General features: G+C 47.7%; 1 protein-coding gene across 9 annotated transcripts in view; it reads left to right on the forward strand.

Moving 5' to 3' along the window:
* The window catches only part of C2H21orf62 (chromosome 2 C21orf62 homolog), a 40,793-nt gene that overhangs the window by 14,166 nt on the left and 1,329 nt on the right, over nt 1–25,298 (forward strand). For 2 of the 9 annotated variants that reach the window (XM_056559472.1, XM_056559471.1), the window contains exon 3: nt 22,527–22,629. The exons of 5 other annotated variants lie outside the window; for them this stretch is intronic. The gene's annotated coding sequence lies outside the window, so the exon portion shown is untranslated. Of the gene's footprint in view, nt 1–18,762; nt 18,778–22,526; nt 22,630–22,990; nt 23,148–25,298 lie in introns of those variants that run through there. 2 more of the 9 variants (XM_056559473.1, XM_056559470.1) reach the window with 2 other exon arrangements.

The raw sequence follows: 25,298 nt of genomic DNA on the forward strand, positions 1-25,298 counted from the left end.
TCCTTTAACTTCAATAGAACTGAGCTGCAATATCCCACACAACCTGAGGACAAGAGTGATGCTGTGTTTGGAAGAAATCAGCTCCATTTTTCTAACCCTGGATAACCCCTTTAATAGGATCGGCAGCACCATTGTAGGGGAAATTCCGCTTTACAGCCCCTGACTTAGAACCTGCTATATGCAAAACCTTATCTGAGTCTTGATTTCAGAATAAAATGTGATGTTTTGCCTCCGCGCACAGTTTCTGCTGGTTTATTTCCAGTATAAAATGCCTTAAGAATCCTACTAGAAACTATCCCGGGAAGAGACCTATCTGGAGTGTGAACAGGAATCACAACATAAACAGAGATTATTCAGGAAATGTAACACTCCTGGCACTTGTGCTATCCGCGCTCCACGACTCCCATTAATGTCTCTCTGTGTTGACATAAAGCGTTGGTGATAAATGAGCAATGTGCTGCAGGATTCTCACTATCACCGCCCTAACTTACTGCACCACGGCCATGGAAGCCTCACAGCAGCTGCTCCTTATCTATGTGTTTGGGATCATCATTAGGTTTTTACTTAGCAGCATAGTATGAGAATTTGTAAGACCATCCATTATTTTGGGTGGTTTGGAAGAGTCTGTTTACATTACCTTATGTTAACGGTACAATGTGAATATGCCAGTGGGCAGAGGGATACGCCAAAGGTAAAATAAGGTTAAAGCGTACTTGTTATATATATCTTACTCACTAGGTCATGCAGACACTTAAAGGGTAGCTCCCACCATTCTATTTTTTTTTCTGTACCTGCCTATTGCCAATCTATCTCTAACCCCCTGCTTTTAATTTTTATTTTTACTATATTAAAAATGCCTTTTGTCTGCCTGGTAGTGTGCTCACTACCAGGCAGACTTCCCCAGCAGGCACCATGTCACTGATGCCTGCTGGGGCCGACACTTCTGCCCTTAGTTCATCTACATAGGGTGCCTCCAGCTGTTTCACCACTACAACTCCCAGCTTGCCCTGACATCTATTGGCTGTCAGGGCATGCTGGGAGTTGTAGTATTGAAACAGCTGGAGGCACCCTGTGTAGATAAACTATTAGTTAGTTACATGCGGCGCTAGCCCGTCCCCTCCGTCTCCCTCCCCCCCCGCGCCATACCCCGTTCCCTCCATCACAAACCCCCCTCCCGCATACCCCGTTCCCTCATTACACTTACTGCAGAGTCCGGCAGCGGGCGTGCAGGGACAGCGGCGATGAGGCGGCGGCAGCGATGTGCGGGAGGAGTGGCCTCCCAGCCAGTGGCCGGGGAGCCAATGTGCTCGCTCCCTGCCTGTCTGATTGACAGGCAGGGAGCGAGTGCAGCCTAACTGAAAAAGGACTGATTGCCACTCCAAAATCAGTCCTTTTTCAGGCGTGACGTCACGCCAGGCTGCAGCCAGCCACTAGGAGGGAGACCCCTAGTGGCCGGTTTTCAAATGTAAATTAAACCATTTTAATTAAAAAAAAAATAAAAGTATATTACAGATATGTTGTAGTACATAAGTACTACAACATATCAAAAAATAAAGTTGGTGACAGTGCCCATTTAACATGTCTTTTTTAATGTGTCTAGCTTCTGTATTTGGCCCTCTGTTCTGCTGCTCACACTTTCTAAAATCCACTGCTTAGGGAGGGGCATGTCTGAGGCAAGCACTGAGCCCGCCCTCACTCGCCATGCATTCACTTCCTCCCTGAGTCTGCTGTGCTGGGTCTCTTCATCCAATCACTGCAGGCTGCTCTGTAACCCCCCACCTCTCTATTTATATGCTGCAGTCTGATAGGACAGGAGTGAGCACAGAGAAGTGCCAGTTACTGGACTTTGTCCTAGCCTGTGCTTTAGCTGGAACAAAGATGATATGATGGTATGGAGACCCCTAGTGGTCTTTTTTATAAGCTGTGAATTCTATATTATGTATTCACACCACGTTTTTACAATACAGTTTTTTCAATGTGAAAACCGTATGGGACTGTATTGAAAACCGTATGCATTGCATCCGTTCTACATCCTGTACGGTCTTGTCTGTTTTTTTCCAATACCCAAAACCGGAGCCTACCACGGTTTTTGATCTGGGTGAAAAACCGTATTAAACCGTATATGTTTTTTTTTTAACATGGGAGTCAATGGGAACCGTACAAAACCATATGTCCGTACGGTTCCATCCAGTTTGCACCATACGGTTTTTGACTTTGCACAGTTTTTTTTTTCTTAGGAATTTCAATCAAACAAGCGAAACTTTATTTATAATGGAGTAAAAAGTTAAAAACGTATACGGTTTGTTTCTTAAAAAACGGATACAACCGGACATCATTTTTCAAACCGTAAACGGGTTAAAATTTGTACATACGTTTGATACAGTTTAGACAGGTTTTGAGGAATCCGTTTTTCATCAAAAACCTGATGCAGGAACTGTATTGCAAAAATGTGGTGTGAATGCAGAATAAAAAGGAGAAACTATTTTTTTATACAGTATATTAGAAATGTTAAAGGGGTATTCCGGGCAAAAACTTTTTTTATATATATCAACTGGCTCCGGAAAGTTAAACAGATTTGTAAATTACTTCTATTAAAAAATCGTAATCCTTCTAATAGTTATTAGCTTCTGAAGTTTTCTGTCTAACTGCTCAATGATGATGTCACGTCCCGGGAGCTGTGCATGATGGGAGAATATCCCTTGCATGATGGGAAAATATCCCCATAGGAGCTGGACAGCTCCCGGGATGTGAGTCATCAGAAAGCAGTTAGACAGAAAACAGCAACTCAACTTCAGAAGCTAATAACTATTGGAAGGATTAAGATTTTTTAATAGAAGTAATTTACAAATCTGTTTAACTTTCCGGAGCCAGTTGATATATAAAAAAAAGTTTTTGCCTGGAATACCCCTTTAATGTTTTTGCCAAGTTGCACAGATTCTGACAGTGCCCATTTAAGGAGAGGGAGAATTTAGTACTGATGCTCCGAAAAACGGCTTTAAAGCGTAAGCGTTACTATCATTTTATATGCATATATTATATAGCCTATTATTAGAGAATAATACAGACCTTGTGCTAGCTTGCTTTAGTGTATGTGGCAGGCATAAGATTGCCTCCATGTTGGTTTGCCATTCCATCACTGAAGTGATTCTATAAAGCTGCCTACATTTCCCATGAATTCTCTGGCTGAGGGTATGAGTGTTTGATCACTGCACCTGGTCATCTCATAAGGCTGCTGGTGCTGGATATCCTCCTGAACTGATTAGACCCATAAGTGGTTTGAAGTCAGTTCACATTATGTGCAGCTTTGATTAGTTTTCTTATTCAAAGTGGTTTTCTAGAGCAATGTTGCCGTAAGGTGAAAGTGACATGAATTTTTTACACATTTTTACTGCACGTTTGCTGTTTTTACACAGTTATTTACACAGTTACATTAACATTTTATCTTTTTTTTGGCACAATGTTGGGAAAATTTTAAAAAATGAAGCAAAAACACAATGGCCCTGATTTACTAAAAGTTGAGTGTAGTTTTCTTTGTGTTTTTTTTTTCCCAAAAGATATCTTTCCACTGTATTTACTAAGGTTTTCCTACATTTAGTTTTTTTTATACATACTCTGATCTGTGGGATTTTCCTCAGCTCAAATCCACCACATTTCCTGTGGAAACCTTAGTAAATATGTTGGGATTTTTTTTGTTTAATTGTGGGGACACACCCCCTTTTTGTGACCACGCCCACTTTCCTGACAGCCACGCGCATTTTCCAGTAAAATGGAGAGTTGGTCTGTTTTTTTCGTTTCTGGCGTAAATTCTGGCACAGACAGAATTTCTGGCGCATTGCACCAGAGTCTGGCACACAAGCCGACACAATATGGCTGGTTTACAATAGTAAATCAGGGCCAATGTGCGCATACAGTCTCAAGAAGAGGTGTAAAACTACTATACATCCTACAGAAATAGAAGCAGCAGTATACACATATAGGTGGGGAGGGGATCTGGCAGGTGATGATGTTATCTTGTAGTTCACAGGAAGTCAGCTGACCCAAGACTGACATCCTCTAACACACATTAAGCACAGTAACTTTGTGAGAGTCAGGCTGGTGGTCACATGACCCAGTTAGAGTAATAAAACACATTGGTGCAGCTGTGCTGGAATAAAATAAATGGCACTGTACAACTAGTGATCTTGAGTGTGAATAATATGGGCAAAAAAGAAAAAACATTCCAAAAACACTGTGGCCAGATGTTAGCCAGGAGTCAATAGGGAAATATATTACCAATACCCACATGGTGTCTTTTATCTTTAGCCTCAGAAGCTTGGAAATGTTTTATCTTGTAGGCTTGTAGGCTTCTATAGGCATATAGGATTTTTTTTATAGAAATCCACATGATAAAAGAATCACATGACTTATAATGAGGAAAATGAAAGGGATAAAATGCCAAATTAAAAAGCCACGAAACTAGTACACACTATTTTTGGGAGGGGGGCATGACGAAAACTACATCATGGAGAAGAAAAGTAAGAGTGCAATTTTTTGTGGCCAAAAAAAAAGCCCATACTAGTAAGACTAGGGTATGTTTACAAACACCAAAATTTCAGCAAAAATTAGATGCTATTCGAACCAAAATTCATAGAGAAAAACTGAACAACAAATCTACACAAAATAATGCAAATTTTTGTACATATTTCCATGCAGATTCAAGCAGTACTCTCATCTGCCTTTGGTGACTAACTGGGTGGCATGTGTAGTGAATGACAGGGTGCTGTGATTGAATTAGTGTTTGTGACGCCAGGGTAATGTTAACCTCCACACTCCAAGGATAGCAGCTTCCTGGACCAAGGACTGAGGCAATAAAGTCCACAGATGCAGGGTTAGAAAAATACTTCAACTTTACTTTCAGGAACTTGCAGGTTAAACAGGAACAGTTAAATATTTAATGCAATGTTCGCTGAAGGATGCTTTAGGAATCACAGTTGCTTCTTGGCACTATGGGACTTAAAGGGCAGCCACGCCCCCTCCCATAGACTTGCATTGAGGGGGCGGGGTGTGACATCACAAAGGGGCGAGGCGACCACGGAAGCCCACACGCAGCATTCAGAACAAAATGTTCCGGATGCTGAGAAGAGGAGTACCCCTTTAAAGTCCTCCTTAACTAACTTCTTGCTTGACTGAGGTATACTTTAGACTAGGGACTTATCTGGACAGACTGAACTGACTGTGCCTTGGCTTAGTTACTGGAATTCAAGTCTTTGGAGCTAAGGCTCCTTTCACACTATATTATTGTTCCGTTTAGGAACTTCCGTCAGAAGTTAGGTCACTATATCGGGGAAAACCGTCCGTTACAAAACCCCTGACAGCCGCGACTAAATCGCATTGCAGCCTATGGGGTTTTGTAACTGCCCGTTTGCACCCGTATATGCCCGTAATTCATTACGGACGTTATATAGTGACGGGACATCGTGGTGGAAAAATTACTGCATGCAATGTGGGGATAGGGGATAAGTTGTTTTCGCTGCAGATGTCCTTTAACCTGAGTATTTGTCACGATGCCGGCTGGCAGGAGGTGGATCAGAGAGGGATTGGCGTGGACCGTGCTAGTGGACCGGTTCTAAGTCACTACTGGTATTCACCAGAGCCCGCCGCAAAGCGGGATGGTCTTGCTGCGGCGGTAGTGACCAGGTCGTATCCACTAGCAACGGCTCAACCTCTCTGACTGCTGAAGATAGGCGCGGTACAAGGGAGTAGACAGAAGCAAGGTCGGACGTAGCAGAAGGTCGGGGCAGGCAGCAAGGATCGTAGTCAGGGGCAACGGCAGGAGGTCGGAACACAGGCTAGGAACACACAAGGGAACGCTTTCACTAGGCACAAGGGCAACAAGATCCGGCGAGGGAGTGCAGGGGAAGTGAGGTATACATAGGGAGTGCACAGGTGAACACACTGATTAGACCCACTGCGCCAATCAGCGGCGCAGTGGCCCTTTAAATCGCAGAGACCTGGCGCGCGCGCGCCCTAGGGAGCGGGACCGCGCGCGCCGGGACAGGACCGACGGAGAGCGAGTCAGGTACGGGAGCCGGGGTGCGCACCGCGAGCGGGCGCCACCCGCATCGCGAATCGCATCCCGGCTGGGGGCGGTATCGCAGCGCACCCGGTCAGTAGATCTGACCGGGGCGCTGCAGCAGCGAGGATGCCGCGAGCGCTCCGGGGAGGAGCGGGGACCCGGAGCGCTCGGCGTAACAGTACCCCCCCCCTTGGGTCTCCCCCTCTTCTTGGAGCCTGGGAACCTGAGGAGCAGACTTTTGTCTAGGATGTTGTCCTCAGGTTCCCAGGATCTCTCTTCAGGTCCACAGCCCTCCCAATCAACCAAAAAGAACCTTTCTCCTCTGACCGTCTTGGAGGCCAGTATCTCCTTCACTGAGAAGACGTCAGAAGAACCGGAAACAGGAGTGGGAGAAACAAGCTTGGGAGAGAAACGGTTGATGATGAGTGGTTTAAGAAGAGAGACATGAAAGGCATTAGGAATACGAAGAGAAGGAGGAAGAAGAAGTTTGTAAGAGACAGGATTAATTTGGCACAAGACTTTGAAAGGACCAAGATAGCGTGGTCCCAGTTTGTAACTGGGGACACGAAAGCGGACATATTTAGCGGAGAGCCATACCTTGTCTCCGGGAGCAAAAATGGGGGGAGCTCTTCTTTTCTTATCGGCAAACTTTTTCATGCGAGATGAAGCCTGTAAAAGAGAATTTTGGGTCTCTTTCCATATGGTGGAAAGATCACGAGTCACTTCATCTACAGCGGGCAAACCAGAGGACAAGGGAATAGGGAGGGGGGGAAGAGGGTGACGGCCGTACACCACGAAAAATGGGGATTTAGCAGAAGATTCAGAGACTCTGAAGTTATACGAGAATTCGGCCCATGGTAGAAGATCTGCCCAGTCATCCTGGCGGGAGGAAACAAAATGCCGTAAATAATCACCCAGGACCTGGTTAATTCTTTCTACTTGCCCATTGGATTGAGGATGATAAGCAGAAGAAAAGTTTAATTTAATCTTGAGTTGTTTACAGAGGGCCCTCCAGAATTTTGACACGAATTAGACGCCTCTATCCGAGACGATCTGCGTGGGCAACCCGTGAAGACGAAAAATGTGTACAAAAAATTGTTTTGCCAACTGAGGCGCTGAAGGAAGACCAGGAAGAGGAATAAAATGTGCCATCTTGGAAAATCGATCAACGACCACCCAAACAACAGTGTTGCCACGGGATGGGGGTAAGTCTGTAATAAAGTCCATACCAATCAGAGACCAAGGCTGTTCGGGGACAGGCAGAGGGTGAAGGAGACCAGCAGGCTTCTGGCGAGGAGTCTTGTCCCGGGCACAGACAGTGCAGGCCCGCACAAAATCAACAACATCCGTCTCCAGAGTCGGCCACCAATAGAAACGAGAGATGAGTTGCACGGATTTCTTGATGCCCGCATGGCCTGCGAGATGGGAGGAGTGACCCCATTTGAGGATTCCGAGGTGTTGGCGTGGAGAGACGAAGGTCTTCCCTGGAGGAGTTTGCCTGATGGAGGCTGGAGAAGTGGAGATCAGGCAGTCAGGAGGAATGATGTGTTGCGGAGAGAGCTCTACTTCCGAGGCATCCGAGGAACGAGAGAGAGCATCGGCCCTGATGTTCTTATCGGCAGGCCGAAAGTGAATTTCAAAATTAAACCGGGCAAAGAACAGAGACCACCTGGCCTGGCGAGGATTCAGCCGTTGGGCAGACTGGAGATAGGAGAGATTCTTGTGATCGGTGTAAATAATAACTGGAAATTTAGATCCCTCCAGCAGATGCCTCCATTCCTCAAGTGCTAATTTAATGGCCAGTAGCTCTCGATCCCCGATGGAGTAGTTCCTCTCCGCCGGAGAGAAGGTCCTAGAAAAAAAACCACAGGTAACAGCATGCCCGGAAGAATTTTTTTGTAGAAGAACCGCTCCAGCTCCTACTGAGGAGGCATCAACCTCCAATAGGAAGGGTTTAGATGGGTCAGGTCTGGAGAGCACGGGAGCAGAAGAAAAGGCCGACTTGAGCCGTTTAAAGGCGTCTTCCGCTTGAGGAGGCCAGGACTTAGGATTGGCATTCTTCTTGGTTAAAGCCACGATAGGAGCCACAATGGTGGAAAAATGTGGAATAAATTGTCTGTAATAATTGGCGAACCCCAAAAAACGTTGGATAGCACGGAGTCCGGAGGGGCGTGGCCAATCTAAGACGGCAGAGAGTTTGTCTGGATCCATTTGTAGTCCCTGGCCAGAGACCAAGTATCCTAGGAAAGGAAGAGATTGACATTCAAACAGACATTTCTCCATTTTGGCATAAAGTTGATTGTCACGAAGTCTCTGAAGAACCATGCGGACATGCTGGCGGTGTTCTTCTAGGTTGGCATAAAAAATCAGAATATCGTCCAGATACACAACAACACAGGAATATAAGAGATCACAAAAAATTTCATTAACAAAGTCTTGGAAGACGGCAGGGGCGTTGCACAGGCCAAAGGGCATGACCAGATACTCAAAGTGTCCATCTCTAGTGTTAAATGCCGTTTTCCATTCATCCCCCTCCCTGATGCGGATGAGATTATAAGCACCTCTTAAGTCCAGTTTGGTAAAGATGTGGGCACCTTGGAGGCGATCAAAGAGTTCAGAGATAAGAGGTAGAGGGTAGCGGTTCTTTACCGTGATTTTATTAAGACCGCGGTAGTCAATGCAAGGACGTAGGGAGCCATCTTTTTTGGACACAAAGAAAAATCCAGCTCCGGCAGGAGAGGAGGATTTGCGGATAAACCCCTTTTTTAAATTTTCCTGGATGTACTCAGACATAGCAAGAGTCTCTGGGGCGGACAGAGGATAAATTCTGCCCCGGGGTGGAGTAGTGCCCGGGAGGAGGTCAATAGGACAGTCATAAGGCCTGTGAGGAGGTAGAGTCTCAGCTTGTTTTTTGCAAAACACATCAGCAAAGTCCATATAGGCCTTAGGGAGACCGGTTACAGGGGGAACCACAGGGTCACGGCAGGGAGTACTGGGAACCGGTTTAAGGCAGTCCTTGAAACAAGAGATACCCCAGCTCTTGATCTCCCCTGTGGACCAATCCAGGGTTGGGGAATGGCGTTGGAGCCACGGTAGTCCAAGGAGAATTTCGGAAGTGCAATTGGGGAGGACCAAGAACTCAATTTTTTCTTGATGAGGTCCGATGCACATTAGAAGGGGCTCCGTGCGGTAACGTATGGTACAGTCCAATCTTTCATTGTTAACACAATTGATGTAGAGGGGCCTGGCGAGACTGGTTACCGGGATGTTGAACCTGTTGATGAGAGAGGCCAAAATAAAGTTTCCTGCAGATCCGGAATCCAAGAAGGCCATAGTAGAGAAGGAGAAGGTAGATGCAGATATCCGCACAGGCACAGTAAGACGTGGAGAAGCAGAGTAGACATCAAGGACTGTCTCACTTTTGTGCGGAGTCTGCGTGCGTCTTTCCAGGCGGGGAGGACGGATAGGACAATCCTTCAGGAAGTGTTCGGTACCGGCACAGTACAGGCAGAGATTCTCCATGCGGCGTCGTGTCCTCTCTTGAGGTGTCAGGCGAGACCGGTCAACTTGCATAGCCTCCACGGCGGGAGGCACAGGAACGGATTGCAGAGGACCAGAGGAGAGAGGAGCCGGGGAGAAAAAACGCCTCGTGCGAACAAAGTCCATATCCTGGCGGAGCTCCTGACGCCTCTCGGAAAAACGCATGTCAATGCGAGTGGCAAGATGAATGAGTTCATGTAGATTAGCAGGAATTTCTCGTGCGGCCAGAACATCTTTAATGTTGCTGGATAGGCCTTTTTTAAAGGTCGCGCAGAGGGCCTCATTATTCCAGGATAGTTCAGAAGCAAGAGTATGGAATTGTATGGCGTACTCGCCAACGGAAGAATTACCCTGGACCAGGTTCAGCAGGGCAGTCTCAGCAGAGGAGGCTCGGGCAGGTTCCTCAAAGACACTACGAAATTCCGAGAAGAAGGAGTGTACAGAGGCAGTGACGGGGTCATTGCGGTCCCAGAGCGGTGTGGCCCATGACAGAGCTTTTCCAGACAGAAAGCTGACTACGAAAGCCACCTTAGACCTTTCAGTAGGAAACTGGTCCGACATCATCTCCAAGTGCAGGGAACATTGTGAAAGAAAGCCACGGCAAAACTTAGAGTCCCCATCAAATTTATCCGGCAAGGATAGTCGTAGGCCTGAAGCGGCCACTCGCTGCGGAGGGGGTGCAGGAGCTGGCGGAGGAGATGATTGCTGAAGCTGTGGTAGTAGCTGCTGTAGCATCACGGTCAGTTGAGACAGCTGGTGGCCTTGTTGCGCTATCTGTTGTGACTGCTGGGCGACCACCGTGGTGAGGTCAGCGACAACTGGCAGAGGTACTTCAGCGGGATCCATGGCCGGATCTACTGTCACGATGCCGGCTGGCAGGAGGTGGATCCTCTGTGCCAGAGAGGGATTGGCGTGGACCGTGCTAGTGGACCGGTTCTAAGTCACTACTGGTATTCACCAGAGCCCGCCGCAAAGCGGGATGGTCTTGCTGCGGCGGTAGTGACCAGGTCGTATCCACTAGCAACGGCTCAACCTCTCTGACTGCTGAAGATAGGCGCGGTACAAGGGAGTAGACAGAAGCAAGGTCGGACGTAGCAGAAGGTCGGGGCAGGCAGCAAGGATCGTAGTCAGGGGCAACGGCAGGAGGTCGGAACACAGGCTAGGAACACACAAGGGAACGCTTTCACTAGGCACAAGGGCAACAAGATCCGGCGAGGGAGTGCAGGGGAAGTGAGGTATACATAGGGAGTGCACAGGTGTACACACTGATTAGACCCACTGCGCCAATCAGCGGCGCAGTGGCCCTTTAAATCGCAGAGACCCGGCGCGCGCGCGCCCTAGGGAGCGGGACCGCGCGCGCCGGGACAGGACCGACGGAGAGCGAGTCAGGTACGGGAGCCGGGTGAGCACCGCGAGCGGGCGCCACCCGCATCGCGAATCGCATCCCGGCTGGGGGCGGTATCGCAGCGCACCCGGTCAGTAGATCTGACCGGGGCGCTGCAGCAGCGAGGATGCCGCGAGCGCTCCGGGGAGGAGCGGGGACCCGGAGCGCTCGGCGTAACAGTATTGTGCCTGGAGCAGACATGTTAGGTGACATCCATACTGACTCCATGGTTCTCCCATGGCAACACTCATTTAGTCCCACCAGTCTTACTGGCCCGCAGTGATGAGACACTGACCCGTGTGACCACTGCAGGGTTTGACAGGCTAAACAAGACATCTCATCATTGGAGGCCGGATGTACAGAATCTGGTGGGATATACAGAGACTGGTAGGATGTACCAAGATTAGTAGGATATACAGAGACTGGTAGGATGTACAGAGACAGGTGGGATGTACAGAGACTGGTAGGATGTACAGATGTACAGAGACTGGTAGGATGTACAGAGACAGGTGGGATGTACAGAGACTGGTAGGATGTACAGAGACAGGTGGGATGTACAGAGACTGGCCGCATGTGCAGAGATTGGTGGGCTGTACATAAACTGCCAGAATGTACAGAGAATAGTGGGATGTACAGAGATTGATGGGATGTACAGAGACTGGTGAGATGTACAGAGGCTGGCGGGATGTACAGAGACTGGCGGGATGTACAGAGAATAGCAGGATGTACAGAGACTGGAGGGTTGTACAAAGACTGGCGGGATGTACAGAGACTGGTGTATAGTACAGAGATTTGTGGGATGTACGGAGACTGGTAGGATGTACAGAGACTGGTGGATAGTACAGAGACTGGCGGGATGTACAGAGACTGGTAGGATGTACAGAGACTGGTGGATAGTACAGAGACTGGCGGGATGTACAGAGGCTGGTGCAATGTAGAGACTAGCAGGATCAAGGGGCTGTTGCCTTGGGGCTGGAGTGGCAGGGGATTGGAAATGTGGATAAATCATCGTCGGGTTTTTTATGTTTAAAATTTGCAACAATTTCCTTATGAATTTATTTTTCCATATTAAATTCAAATAGATATTTTATCATAAAACTCCATGATGTGTGAACAGGGCCGTTTGAAGGAATTTGGGGGCCCCAAGCAAAATGGACATTGAGGCACCCCCCTGATGTTCACGCACGTCACGCTCTATGGCCGGCATCAGGACGTTGTAACACCGGCCCTTGAATTCTGGGAGCGCGACGTGAGCGAACGTCGATACGAGGCCCCCACATTAGGTGCAGCACAGTTCCCCCCACGTTAGGTGCAGCACAGTTCCCCCCACGTTAGGTGCGGCACAGTTCCCCCCACGTTAGGTGCGGCACAGTTCCACCCACGTTAGGTGCCGCAGAGTTCCCCCCACATTAGGTGCAGAAGAGTTCCCCCCCACATTAGGTGCAGCAAAGTTCTCCCCACATTAGGCTAGCAGTGTTCCCCCACATTAGGTGCAGTATAGTTCCCCCACTTTAGGTGCAGTATAGTTCCCCCACATTAGGTGCAGTATAGTCCCCCACATTATGTGCAGTATAGTTCCCCACATTACGTGCAGTATAGCTCCCCACATTAGGTGCAGTATAGTTCCCCCACATTAGGCAGTATAGTTCCCCACAATAGGTGCTGTACAGTTCCCCCACATTAGGCTGTAGTTCCCCCACATTAGGCTGTAGTTCCCCCACATTAGGTGCAGTATAGTCCCCCAACATTAGATGCAGTATAGTTATCCCCACATTAGGTGCAGTGTAGTTCCCCACATTAGGTGCAGTATAGTTCTCCACATTAGGTTGGCAGTATAGTTTACCCCACATTAGGTGCAGTATAGTTTACCCCACATTAGGTGCAGTATAGTTCTCCCCACATTAGGTACAGTATAGTTCCCCCCACATTAGGTGCAGTATAGTCCCCCCACATTAGGTGTAGTATGTTCCCCCACAGACATACAGCCTCCAGCCATACAGTGTATGGCTGGAGGCTGTATGACTGTTTACTGCCCTACTTCAGTGTTCTGACCACTGCTCCTCTGGTACGGCCACCATAGCAGTAGGTCCCGGGACTGGAGGAGCAGTGGTCAGAGCACTGAAGCTGATGTGCCGCTGGTCACTTACCATGCTGGCCAGCGCACGTCCTGTTCGCTGCTCCGCTCCTCCGCATTGCTTTCCAATGGGCACACGCACGGGACGTCAGTGGGTTAACAGGGGTATGGGATATCCTTAATAGGGATGTCCTTAATAGTGATGGGGAAATTAATCTGGGGGGTGGGGCAATTGCCCCGTTTCCCCCCCTGATCCGCCGCTGCTGCATGTATTATATACACACACAACACACTGTACACATTACATACTGTACATGCATGTTTCATACACACACAACATACTGTACACATTACATACTGTACATGCATGCTTCATACACACACAACACACTGTACACATTACATACTGTACATGCATCATACACACACACTGTACACATTACATACTGTACATGCATCATACACACACAACATACTGTACACATTACATACTGTAAATGCATTATACACACAAAACACACATACTGTACACATTACATAGTTTACATGCATCATACACACACACACACACAACATACTGTACACATTACATACTGTATATGCATCATACACACACACAACAATCTGTACACATTACATACTGTACATGCATCATACACACATACTGTACACATTACATACTGTACATGCATCATACACACACTGTACACATTACATACTATACATGCATCATACACACACAACACATACTGCACACATTACATACTGTACATGCATCATAGACACACAGATAGAATAGATCAGTGTTTCCCAACCAGGATGCCTACAGAGGTTGCAAAACTACAACTCCCAGCATGCCCAGACAGCCTTTGGCTGTCCGGGCATGCTGGGAGTTGTAGTTTTGCAACAACTGGAGGCACCCTGGTTGGGAAACACTGGTATAGATACACACATGCACTTTACATATAGTCATCCACAGTAGTAACACACACACACAGGCACAGTACACAGACATACACATATGTACACACATATATATATATATACACACACACACACACACACATATTTTCACATGCAGGGACACCTACTATAGTCAGGCCCCAGTTGTACAGCCTCTGCGGTGCTCCTCACAGCTCTGTGCTCTCTCCTCCCCCCCCCCCCCCCCCCTCCTGCTCAGACGGCTGAGAGAAGAGTCCAGGCTGAGGGAAGATACCAAGTGCAGCGGGGGTGGGGGGAGCGTGATTGTGGTGAGGTGAGAAGAACTCCAAAGCTGCAAATGAGATTATTTAAAAAAAAATTAAGACATTTGGGGGCCATCTTGTTTCACTGGGTGCCTGGGGCCCGGAGCACAAACTCCAAGAGCACGATTGTTAATCCGGCCCTGGTGATGGGGGGAATTGCCCTGTCTGCTACAGGACGGGCAACCACTGGCTGTGCTCGGGGCCCCCCAGCCAGCTCGGGGCCCCAAGCAATTGCTTGGTTTGCCTGTCCTGTAGCGACGGGCCTGTGTGTGAATGGAGCAGGGGATTCCAAGTACTGGATCAGAAAAACTGAATTTTGAACCTTAAATGAACAAAATTAAAATATAGGGAAATTTCCTCTCTTCGGGTCTATTCACACGTACAGGATTCTGCGCAGATTTGATGCACAGGATTTCAAGCTGTGTTCACTCATTCAGTTTACATTGAAATCTGCAGCAGAAAACCCTGTGTATCAAATCTGCGCAGAATACTGTACGTGTGAATAGACCATTAAAGGGGTATTCCAGGATTTTTTTTTATTTGACTATGCTACAGGGGCTGTAAAGTTAGTGTAGTTCATAATACAGTGTCTCACAATTCTTCTGTTATTTTCACCACAATATTTATTTTTAACAGCAGACAAAATTACTCAGATCCCAGGATTTCCCAGGTTGCAGGGCATTGAGACATGACATCACTGGCCAGGTGATGACAGGGAGCCTGTCTGCTTCAATGTGTGGAGCGACCACTGAGTGGGAGAGAGAGAGATCATTTTGCAACAGCTATAGGCACCCTGGTTAGGAAACACTGGTCTTTTTATTGTAATGCAACTCATTTGTGTTTCAATGAGTGGGGTGGCTGATGTGTGGGAATGGAGGAAAGTGGCCTCACTCTTACAAAGAAGGAACTATGGGATATGTAGTTTAAGAACAAACTCCAACAGGAAATACCAGTTCACAAAAAGAAAGCCACAGCATTATGGTAATCTCACAACATAGCCATTTAGCCCCAAGACAAGCGCAGACCCTTCCTAAGCATGTCCATTACTGTCTGGCAGGTATGTACTAAAATCACCGTATGGTGGAGAACCCCTTTAAACCACTTCTTTTTTTTTTTTTATTGTTTATTTTTATTTTTGCAAATAATGCAATGCCACGTAACAGCAGTATAATGTGAACCATCCCTGGTATTTACCACCTTATCAGAATTTAGAGTTCAAATGAATTTTTTTTGCATAGTTGTGCCCTGACTGTGAGCAGCAGCGGTTCAGTGCTGCTGCTCTATGTGTGTTGTGTGAGGGGGCAGAGGGCCCCCTCACACGCTAGGGCCCCTGTGAAGCTGAACCGGCTGCACATATCTGGGTTGTACCCCCCTGATGGCGGCCCTGGTTGTGATATCCTACTGTTTTTAGACTTAGGCTGGGTCCACACTACGTTTTGTCCCATACGGGAGCGCATACGGCAGGAGGGAGCTAAAACCTCGCGCTCCCGTATGTGACCGTATGCGCTCCCGTATGCCATTCACTTCAATGAGCCGACCGGAGTGAAACGTTCGGTCCGGTCGGCTCATTTTTGCGCCGTATGCGCTTTTACAACCGGACCTAAAACCGTGGTTGACCACGGTTTTAGGTCCGGTTGTAAAAGCGCATACGGCGCAAAAATGAGCCGACCGGACCGAACGTTTCACTCCGGTCGGCTCATTGAAGTGAATGGCATACGGGAGCGCATACGGTCACATACGGGAGCGCGAGGTTTTAGCTCCCTCCTGCCGTATGCGCTCCCGTATGGGACAAAACGTAGTGTGGACCCAGCCTTAGGCTGGGATTACAGTTGCTGTTTTTTGTCAGAAAAATTCTCTCCATGCTCGCTGCTTTACCTTTGTTTTTTTTTTTTTTGTTTTTTTTTTTTGGGGGGGGGGGGCTTTAGGGGCAAAAAGGCTGCAGCCAGATGTTAGCTAGGAGTCAATAGGGAAATATGAAACGTCATATCTACATGGTGGGTTTTTTTGGTGTTTCATCTACCTTTTATGGTTGTTTTTAGGCTCGGGGGCAGTTTTCCAAAATCACATCATGCTGAGTGTGTGGCAGTTTCTTTTGTGTTTTTCCTCCCATAGACAAAAAGAAAAGCAAAATTTATTTTGCCATTTTTTTTGCTCCGCGTACTATCCGTCACGCCCCCTCCCATAGACATGAATGGAGGGGCGTGACCACGGCCGCCCAAACCCAACATAACATAATGTTTAGAACGCTGGGTGACTGCATCGCGGGGTCTCCCAGCGGCCGGACCTAGGGGGAGTACCCCTTTAAGTTCAGTCAGAGAAATTTCTGCAATAAAATTGCCAAGTGTGAATGCTCCCTAAAGGTGCACAGGCTTGTTATTATGAATATTGATGTCATTGTATCGATATTTACAGAGAGTCATTATAAACATTATGAATATTAATGTCATTGTATAGATATTTACATTGCCAAGTGCGGAGTAGGGAATCAACAGTAAAACAGGTAAATAACGGCGGCGGCCCGTAGGGGGGACTCTCCACTCCGATTCTGGTGCCTGAAGCTGAATTAAGTCCTTAATTACTTTTATGTTTTCATTCCCCGCTGAGATTTTCTTTCTTGGTAACTAAGGCGATTAATCTTTAATCCTTCTTATTGTTGGGCATTAAAGCCAGAGAAAGCTTCTTTCTGTCACTCTCTCCTACTAAACAGGCAGAAAGCGAAAAACCTGTATGGAACAACAATATACAACTATAGGAACAAGGATGCATGGAAGGAAGGCAGAACTGTGTGACCTGTCCATATGGGAAGAAAGGAGCCACATAACCTTGTCATATGAACTAAACTATTGTTTCCCAACAGGGAGCCTCCAATTGTTGCAAAACTACTACCCCCAGCATGCTCGGACAGCCAAAGGCTGTCCGGCAATGCTGGGGGTTGTAGTTTGCAACAGCTGGGGGCAACCCAGTTGGCAAACACTGTACTAAATAATAAAAGACGGGGGCTCCGTCTCTCAGAGAGAGCGTGTGCTGTAGACGGCATGCGCTTCGATCATTTGTATGGGAGCGACAGAGATGTCCGAGTGCTGGACTCAGGTGTCTTTGCTGCTCACATAGAAGTGAATGGAGAGTGCGCTATTGTGGTGGCCCAGTACAGGAGTTGCACCCCTGTACCCTAGCTGCCCTGTCATGCAGACTCCATTCTGTGACCACTGGTACACACACAAACCCGGTACTTATACTCTGTGTTCAGTATTAAACATCCATGTTATCTAATGTAATGTACATAATTTGCCATATGCCTTTAAGTATTGTCATGTGATTGACACCAGGGAAGGTACCAGCGACCATGTGACCTACAGGGTGGCCTATGGGACCCCTCCAGAGTCTCCCCCATATAAGCCCTGGGTGGATCTTCCTCTTTCTCTTTGAGTCTTTGCTGAGCTACAGTGAGGTCAAGTCCTGAGAGAGTGTCTGGTGTCCTAAGAAGGCCCAAAGTCTACCATGCAGCCACGGATATCCACAAGTCTACTGCCCCACAGGTGAACGTCAAAACCTGGTAATCTACAAACGGGGTGAAGTCTGTCATAGTCAGTCTCAGTCAAGTCAGCCCAAGTCAAGTCTGTCTCAAGTCAGCGTGGCCCCTGCATCAAATTGTCCACTATAAGTCCCAGCAAGACCTGTGGTCTCTGAAGTCACTGGTCACCTCCTTGGGCCTAGCCAAGCTGTATAGACTGTTACAGCTGTCTGACTCAGTAAAGCTACTGTTGTTCCGTAACTTGGCGTTGGAGTCATTATTTTCCCCTGTGCCTAGCCCAGGATCCAGCGGTATACCTTCCGGTGGTGTAGAGGATAAACCATGTCCCGGCGTCACGAACACAAGGGGTTAATGCCATATGCCCTCATCCCATCCTCACCACACTGTCTACAGAGAGCCAAGGCCATTTTCTGGAGATTACGTTGGGGGTCCCAGTTGTCGGACCCTTGCGATCAGACAATTATCCCTTTTCCTGTAGATAGGGAATAAATTATTTTTTTTTACTGGACAACCTCTTTATGGTGACATCTTTATACAGTGAATCCAGCACAAGGCAGGTCCATTGTCTGAGACCCCCAGTGATTGTCTGACATGGCCAGGAAACTTAGGCGGGTCATATGTTTCAACATGTATAGAATTTGTGAGACAGGAATGGTGGTCGGGATTATATATAATATATAAATATATATATATATATATATATATATATATATATATATATATACTATATTTCTCCAATGTACCTGTTGTATGGATCTACCAGGTTTCAGAAAGCACATATCTTATCTAGGGAAATTCACATTGTGTTTTCTATCCCCCTCTTTTTTTGTTTTTACTTGGTCTCCACTCTGCCTCTCTCCCTCAGCCCAGGCCTATATAAATTGCCAGGAAGCTGCAAAGGGCCCTATTCTTTCCGGCAGTCTCCCAGTCTTTTATTGGGAACACATGGTAAATGAGCTTTGTCACCTTTTCACACTGGAGCTGTGCGGCGTCCAATGCTGCCGCGGCACCATGTCTGTGGGGAGGCACGGCCCAGGGTCTGGTTGGGTGGCGTTGGGGCTGCTCTGCCAGTTGCCAGTGGTGTTGCGGTGGTGGAGGTCACTGCTCAGTGCAGCGCCATTTTATGCTAGGGATGTTAGGGACACGCTACTTACAGGTGGCCGTGACGTGGCTAGCGGACTTGCACTTCATGATCATAAAGTACACTAACGACCTGTTAGTTTAAAGGAGTACTCTAGTGCAGAGTATTACTGCTCCATCCTGCCCGGGCTGCAAAATAAATGAAAATGAACCATCACTCACCTCCCTGGATTCCCGCGGAGCGTCACTACAGCTGATCGGTCCTCCAGTGCATCTCCTTCATACTTCCAGGTGTAATGAAGCGTCACATGGCGCTCAGCCTATCGCCGGCCGAGGCTGAACATCACAGCGGCCAGGGATAGGCTGAGCACCATGTGACGCTTCATTACACCTGGAAGTATGAAGGAGATGCACTGGAGGACCGATCAGCTGTAGTGACGCTCCGCGGGAACCCAGGGAAGTGAGTGATGGTTCATTTTCATTTATTTTGCAGCCCGGGCAGGATGGAGCAGAAATATTCTGCACTAGAGTACTCCTTTAATAAATTTTGCTGAGAAGCACTAGATCAATGTGCATGTTGTAGATGTGCAACCATGTATGTTTTTTTTCTCTATTTGAATTCACATAGAGGGGCCTTTACTAATCTTTTACTATGTAGTCTGGTTTTTACCCTGTTTTTTTCTACTTCATTTTTGACTATGTGCGACAAATTTACTAAATTGTTGCACGGCATTAATACATTTGGCACACATAGGCAAAAGTGGGAAATTTACTTCATGTAGTAGAAAAAATAGTCTGTTCCTTTTTCCTGCTGTCTGAATAGGTTTGGCTGCTAGGTTTCCTTCTGGATCTTTTGTTTTTGAGTTTTTTTTAGCTTTTTCACCACATCTAAATAATTCAATAACTAAATTGTAGTCATGGCTCAGAATAGTGGTAAACGGGGTTTAGTGTGTGTGTGTGTTTATTACATTTTTTTAACACAGTTTTTTTCTCCCTAAATGTACTTACACTTTTTTTTTGGTTACTTCTTCTACAGATCCGTGTATCCTGTGGACTCCTTCGGATTCAGTGGACTACTTCGACGACCAGCGTTTTTCTTTGCTTGATGTTAATAATATGGTTAACGAGGGCTTGTGGGGAGTGTTTTTTGTAATAAATTTTTTTTAAACCTGTTGTGTTTGTTTTTTTTACTTTACTAGACAGGCTTAGTAGTGGAAGCTGTCTTATAGACGGAGTCCATTACTAAGCCGGGCTTAGCGTTAGCCACAAAAACAGCTAGCGCTAACCCAGAATTATTACCCCGGTACCCAACACCACAGGGGTGCCGGGAAGAGCCGGTACCAACAGGCCCGGAGTGTCAAAAATGGCGCTCCTGGGCTTAGGCGGTAACAGGCTGGCGTTATTTAGGCTGGGGAGGGCCAGTAACAATGGTCCTCGCCCACCCTGGTAACGTCAGGCTGTTACTGTTTGGTTGGTATTTGGCTGAGAATAAAAATAGGGGGGACCCTATGTGTTTTTTTAAAATATTTAATTATTTATTTAAAAAAACGCATAGGGTCCCCCCTATTTTCATTCTCAGCCAAATACCAACCAAACAGTAACAGCCTGACGTTACCAGGGTGGGCGAAGACCATTGTTACTGGCCCTCCCCAGCCTAAATAACGCCAGCCTGGTACCGCCTAAGCCCAGGAGCGCCATTTTTGACGCTCCAGGCCTGTTGGTACCGGCTCTTCCCGGCACCCCTGTGGCGTTGGGTACCGGGGTAATAATTAGGGGTTAGCGCTAGCTGTTTTTGTGGCTAACGCTAAGCCCAGCTTAGTAATGGACTCCGTCTATAAGACAGCTTCCACTACTAAGCCTGTCTAGTAAAGTAAGGAAAAAACACAACAGGTTTAAAAAAAATTTTATTACAAAAAACACTCCCCCACAAGCCCTTGTTAACCATTTTATTAAAATCAAACAAAGAAAAACGCTGGTCATCGAAGTAGTCCACCGAATCCGAAGGAGTCCACAGGATACACGGATCTGAAATGAGAAGAAAAAAAAATGGGTTAGTACATTTATTATCACCTGCTCACACATCTCCCGCCCCGCACGACTACAACTGCCAGCATGCCCTTACAGTAAGGACATGCTGGGAGTTGGAGTTGTGTGGTGCAGGAGATGTGTGGGCAAGTGACAAGCTCGTCCCCTGCCCCCAGCTGCAGGACTACAACTCCCAGCATGCCCTTACAGTAAGGTGGGGCGGAGGCCGGGCAAAGTGTTTCCCAACCTGGGACTTGTAGTTTTGCAACATCTGGAGGCACCCTGGTTGGGAAACACTGTTTTAGGCCAGTGTTTCCCAACCAGGGTGCCTCCAGATGTTGCAAAACTACAACTCCCAGCATGCCTGGACAGCCAAAGGCTGTCTAGGCATGCTGGGAGTTGTAGTCTTGCAACATCTGGAGGCACCCTGGTTGGGAAACACTGTTTTAGGCCAGTGTTTCCCAACCAGGTTGCCTCCAGATGTTACAAAACTACAACTCCCAGCATGCCTGGACAGCCAAAGGCTGTCCAGGCATGCTGGGAGTTGTAGTCTTGCAACATCTGGAGGCACCCTGGTTGGGAAGCTTGGGCAACTTACCGGCTTCGGTAGGATCCAGCGCCGCACGACATTGTCGCGCGACAGTGCCGCCCGACGATCTCCGTCACCGATCGTCGCTGGAGCCTCGGAAGGGTAAGTGAACGTCTTCGCCGGTCCCCTTCAGCTGTTTAGTTTTGCAACAGCTGGAGGACTACAGTTTACAGACCACAAACCAGTGGTCTGCAAACTGTGGCCCTCCAGCTGTTGCAAAACTACAACACCCAGCATGCCCTGACAGCCAAAGCCTTTGGCTCTCAGGGCAGGAGCCCAGGCTGAGATTACAGTGCAGCCGCCCGGGCTCCTCATACGGCCTCCCCGCTACCCCCCCCCCCCCCCCCCCCTTGTCTCTCGCCCGGGCTCCTCATACGGCCTCCCCGCTACCCCCCCCCCCCCCCCTTGTCTCTCGCCCGGGCTCCTCATACGGCCTCCCCGCTACCCCCCCCCCCCCCCCCCCTTGTCTCTCGCCCGCCCCGCTCAGCTCCCGCTGCTACAAGACTTCAACTCCCGGCGTGTCCTCACTGTAAGGGCATGCTGGGACTTGTAGTCTTGCAACAGCAGACAGATGGGAGTTGTGTGGAGCTGGCAGGTGAGAGGGGTGGGATGTAAATCACTGCAGTGTCCCGGTAGCGCAGTGAGGGTAGCGGGGAGAAAGTATGTCGGAGCCCGGGGCGGCAGTAGCTTTTCCTGCTCCATGTTGGAGCTGGAGTAAATTTAGTCATTTTTTACGGCCGTTGTGACAGTTTATTGCGCAACTGCGACGGTCTCAGTTAATAAATTCCTGACCACTGCAAGTAAAAATTGAAAACTTGCGTAAATTAAGTGGGAAATTTTTTTTGACTTTCTAGCTCTTGCTAGAGAAAGTCGCACAAAAAATAGGGTAGACGCAATTGCGACAATTTTGCGCCAAAAATAGTCAGAAAAAATGACTAAACCCCTTAGTAAATGCCCCTCATTGTGTTTTCTATCGCCCTCTTTTTCTTTTTTACTTGGTCAGCACCCTGCCCCTCCACAGCCTTTGGCTGTCCGGGCATGCTAGGAGTTGTAGTTTTGCAACAGCTGGAGACCACATTCTGGAGACCACGACCCCTAGAATATAGGTAAGCAGTCAGATTTGACTATTACATATCTGCATAAGGTACAGTATACGCTATACCATATAATTAACCTGTGGACACATGATACAGAATTTTGGGCACCTCTTTAAGAAGAAAGAATACATAAATTCCTATAGCTGAAGCTGCTGCCGACTGTTACGTAACCATTCCCAGCGTCCCGTGTGAGTCACTCCATCTCTAGGTGTTTTCTCTGCTATAACAAAAAGCGATATACACAATATAACCACATAATCCATGCTGTCTGCACTCACAACCATTGCTCCTTTAACTAACACATGGTTGTTAGCCAGAAACTTCTGAGATTCATTTCCTGCTACTGGTGTTGCTGCGTGGCAGAGGAACCAAAGATAGATCAAGGGAAAAAAACAACAGAAATACAGGAAAACCAGAGAAAAACTCCTAGAATGCTACAGTGTTCAGCAGTGGAGAGCAGTTCAGGAGAGCAGTGGCATCCGCACATCCACAGGGTAACCTGAGCCGAGGACAGATGACTAGAGCGGGTAAGGAATATATATATGGCATGTGCCAAGAGGCACCGAAAACAACTGAGATGCCATGGCCAAAGCTTACAGTGTGCCCTACAAGCCTGAAATACCACCGACTCCTATAAAGAGCACTGAAGAAAGAGATGGCATAGATAGATAGATAGATATGGAATAGATAGATTTGAGATAGATAGATATGTCGTAGAGGGTGTGATGCAGGGCAGATGCAATTAACCTAGGGGCAGATGGTATTAACCCCTTGTATTCATGACGCCAGGGCATGGTTTATCCTCAATACCACCTGAAGGTATACCGCTGGATCCTGGGCTAGGCACGGGGGCAATAATGACTCAGACGCCAAGTTACAGACAACAGTAGCTTTACTGAGTGACAGATGGAACAGTCTATACAGCTTAGCCAGGCCCACGGAGGTGACCGGTGACTTCAGAGATCTCAGGGCTTACTGGAACTTGTAGTGAATGTTAGGATTCGGCAGGCTGGAGGTGGATCCTCTGTGTCAGAGAGGGATTGGCGTGGACCGTACCGGTGGACCGGTTCTAAGTTGCTACTGGTATTCACCAGAGCCCGCCGCAAAGCGGGATGGTCTTGCTGCGGCGGTAGCAACCAGGTCGTATCCACCGGTAACGGCTCAACCTCTCTGACTGCTGAGATAGGTGCGGTACAATAGGACAAGGCAAGAGTAAGGTAGGACGTAGCAGAAGGTCAGGGCCGGCAGCAAGGGTCGTAGTCAGGGGCAACAGCAGAAGGTCTGGAACACAGGATTGGGACATACACAAAACGCTTTCTCTGTCACAAGGCAACAAGATCCGGCAAGGAAGGGAAGGGGAAGTGAGGTTATATGAGCAGGGAGCAGGTGGAAGCTAATTAGACTGATTGGGCCAGGCACCAATCATTGGTGCACTGGCCCTTTAAATCTTATAGTGCTGGCGCGCGCGCCCTAGAGAGCGGAGCCACGCGCGCCAGAACGTGACAGCCGGGGACCGGGACAGGTAAGTGGCTTGGGATGCGATTCGCGAGTGGGCGCGTCCCGCTATGCGAATCGCATCCCCATCGTCAGTGTCAGTGTAGCGCTCCCGGTCAGAGGGTCTGACCGGGGTGCTGCAGAGAGGAGAACGCCGCGAGCGCTCCGGGGAGGAGCAGGGACCCGGAGCGCTCAGCGTAACAGTGAACTGGGACAATATTGATGCAGGCCACGCTGATTTAAGACAGATGACTTTGACTATGACTGACTTGAGTGGGACTGACTATACTCCAAATGTAGCTTACTTGTGGACTTGTGGCTGCTTGACTGACTTGAGGCCTCCTATGGACTCTTGGACTTGGCCTTGCTGCAATTCAGCAAAAGCAGGAAGAGAGAGAGAGCAGAGGCTCCACCCAGGGAATATATGGGGAAGACTCTGAGGGGTCCCATAGGTCACCCTAAGGTCACATGGTCACTGATACCTCACTGGGTTACACTCAGATGACAACTGGTTAATCACATGTTAACAATTCTTAAAGCTATAACACCTGTTATAAAAATTATACAATATAATACAGGCATATATATATATATATACACAAGGGGACAGGTGTAGTGGGGGCCCAGGGGTCACTGTAGGGAGGCTGCTGGACAGGGCCGCAGAGGTACGGGGGTACAACTCCCATACTGGCTACCACATAGATAGATAGATAATGATGAGCGGCAATGATCATATTCAAGTTCGCAATATTTCGCGAATATATATATTCTATATCCTATATTCGCAAATTTTGCGTATTCATTATATTCGCATATTCGCGTAGTGGAGGAAGAAAACAGTGAGGGGGTGGGCAACTTTACTATTGGTTGCTAGGGATGTTGTTGATAACCTCTGACAAGTGGATTTGCATCATTCTAATTGGCCCACAAGTGAAAAGAAGGAATATGCGCATATGCTGAAAAAAGTGAATATTTGTCATTTCGAATATATAGCGAATATTTTTGCAATATTTGCGATAAAAATTCAAAATGCGAATATTCACGCCAGACACTAATAGATAGATAGATAGCAGGCCTGCGCATCAATGTGGAGAAGCTGGAAGTGGGGGGTTTCCAGCTGAGAAACATGTATGGATTTGCTATCACTGTAGAGGGGAATAATAGAAGTTGTCTTTCCATGATAA

Source organism: Hyla sarda, chromosome 2 (assembly GCF_029499605.1).
Source record: "Hyla sarda isolate aHylSar1 chromosome 2, aHylSar1.hap1, whole genome shotgun sequence".
Taxonomy (NCBI): domain Eukaryota; kingdom Metazoa; phylum Chordata; class Amphibia; order Anura; family Hylidae; genus Hyla; species Hyla sarda.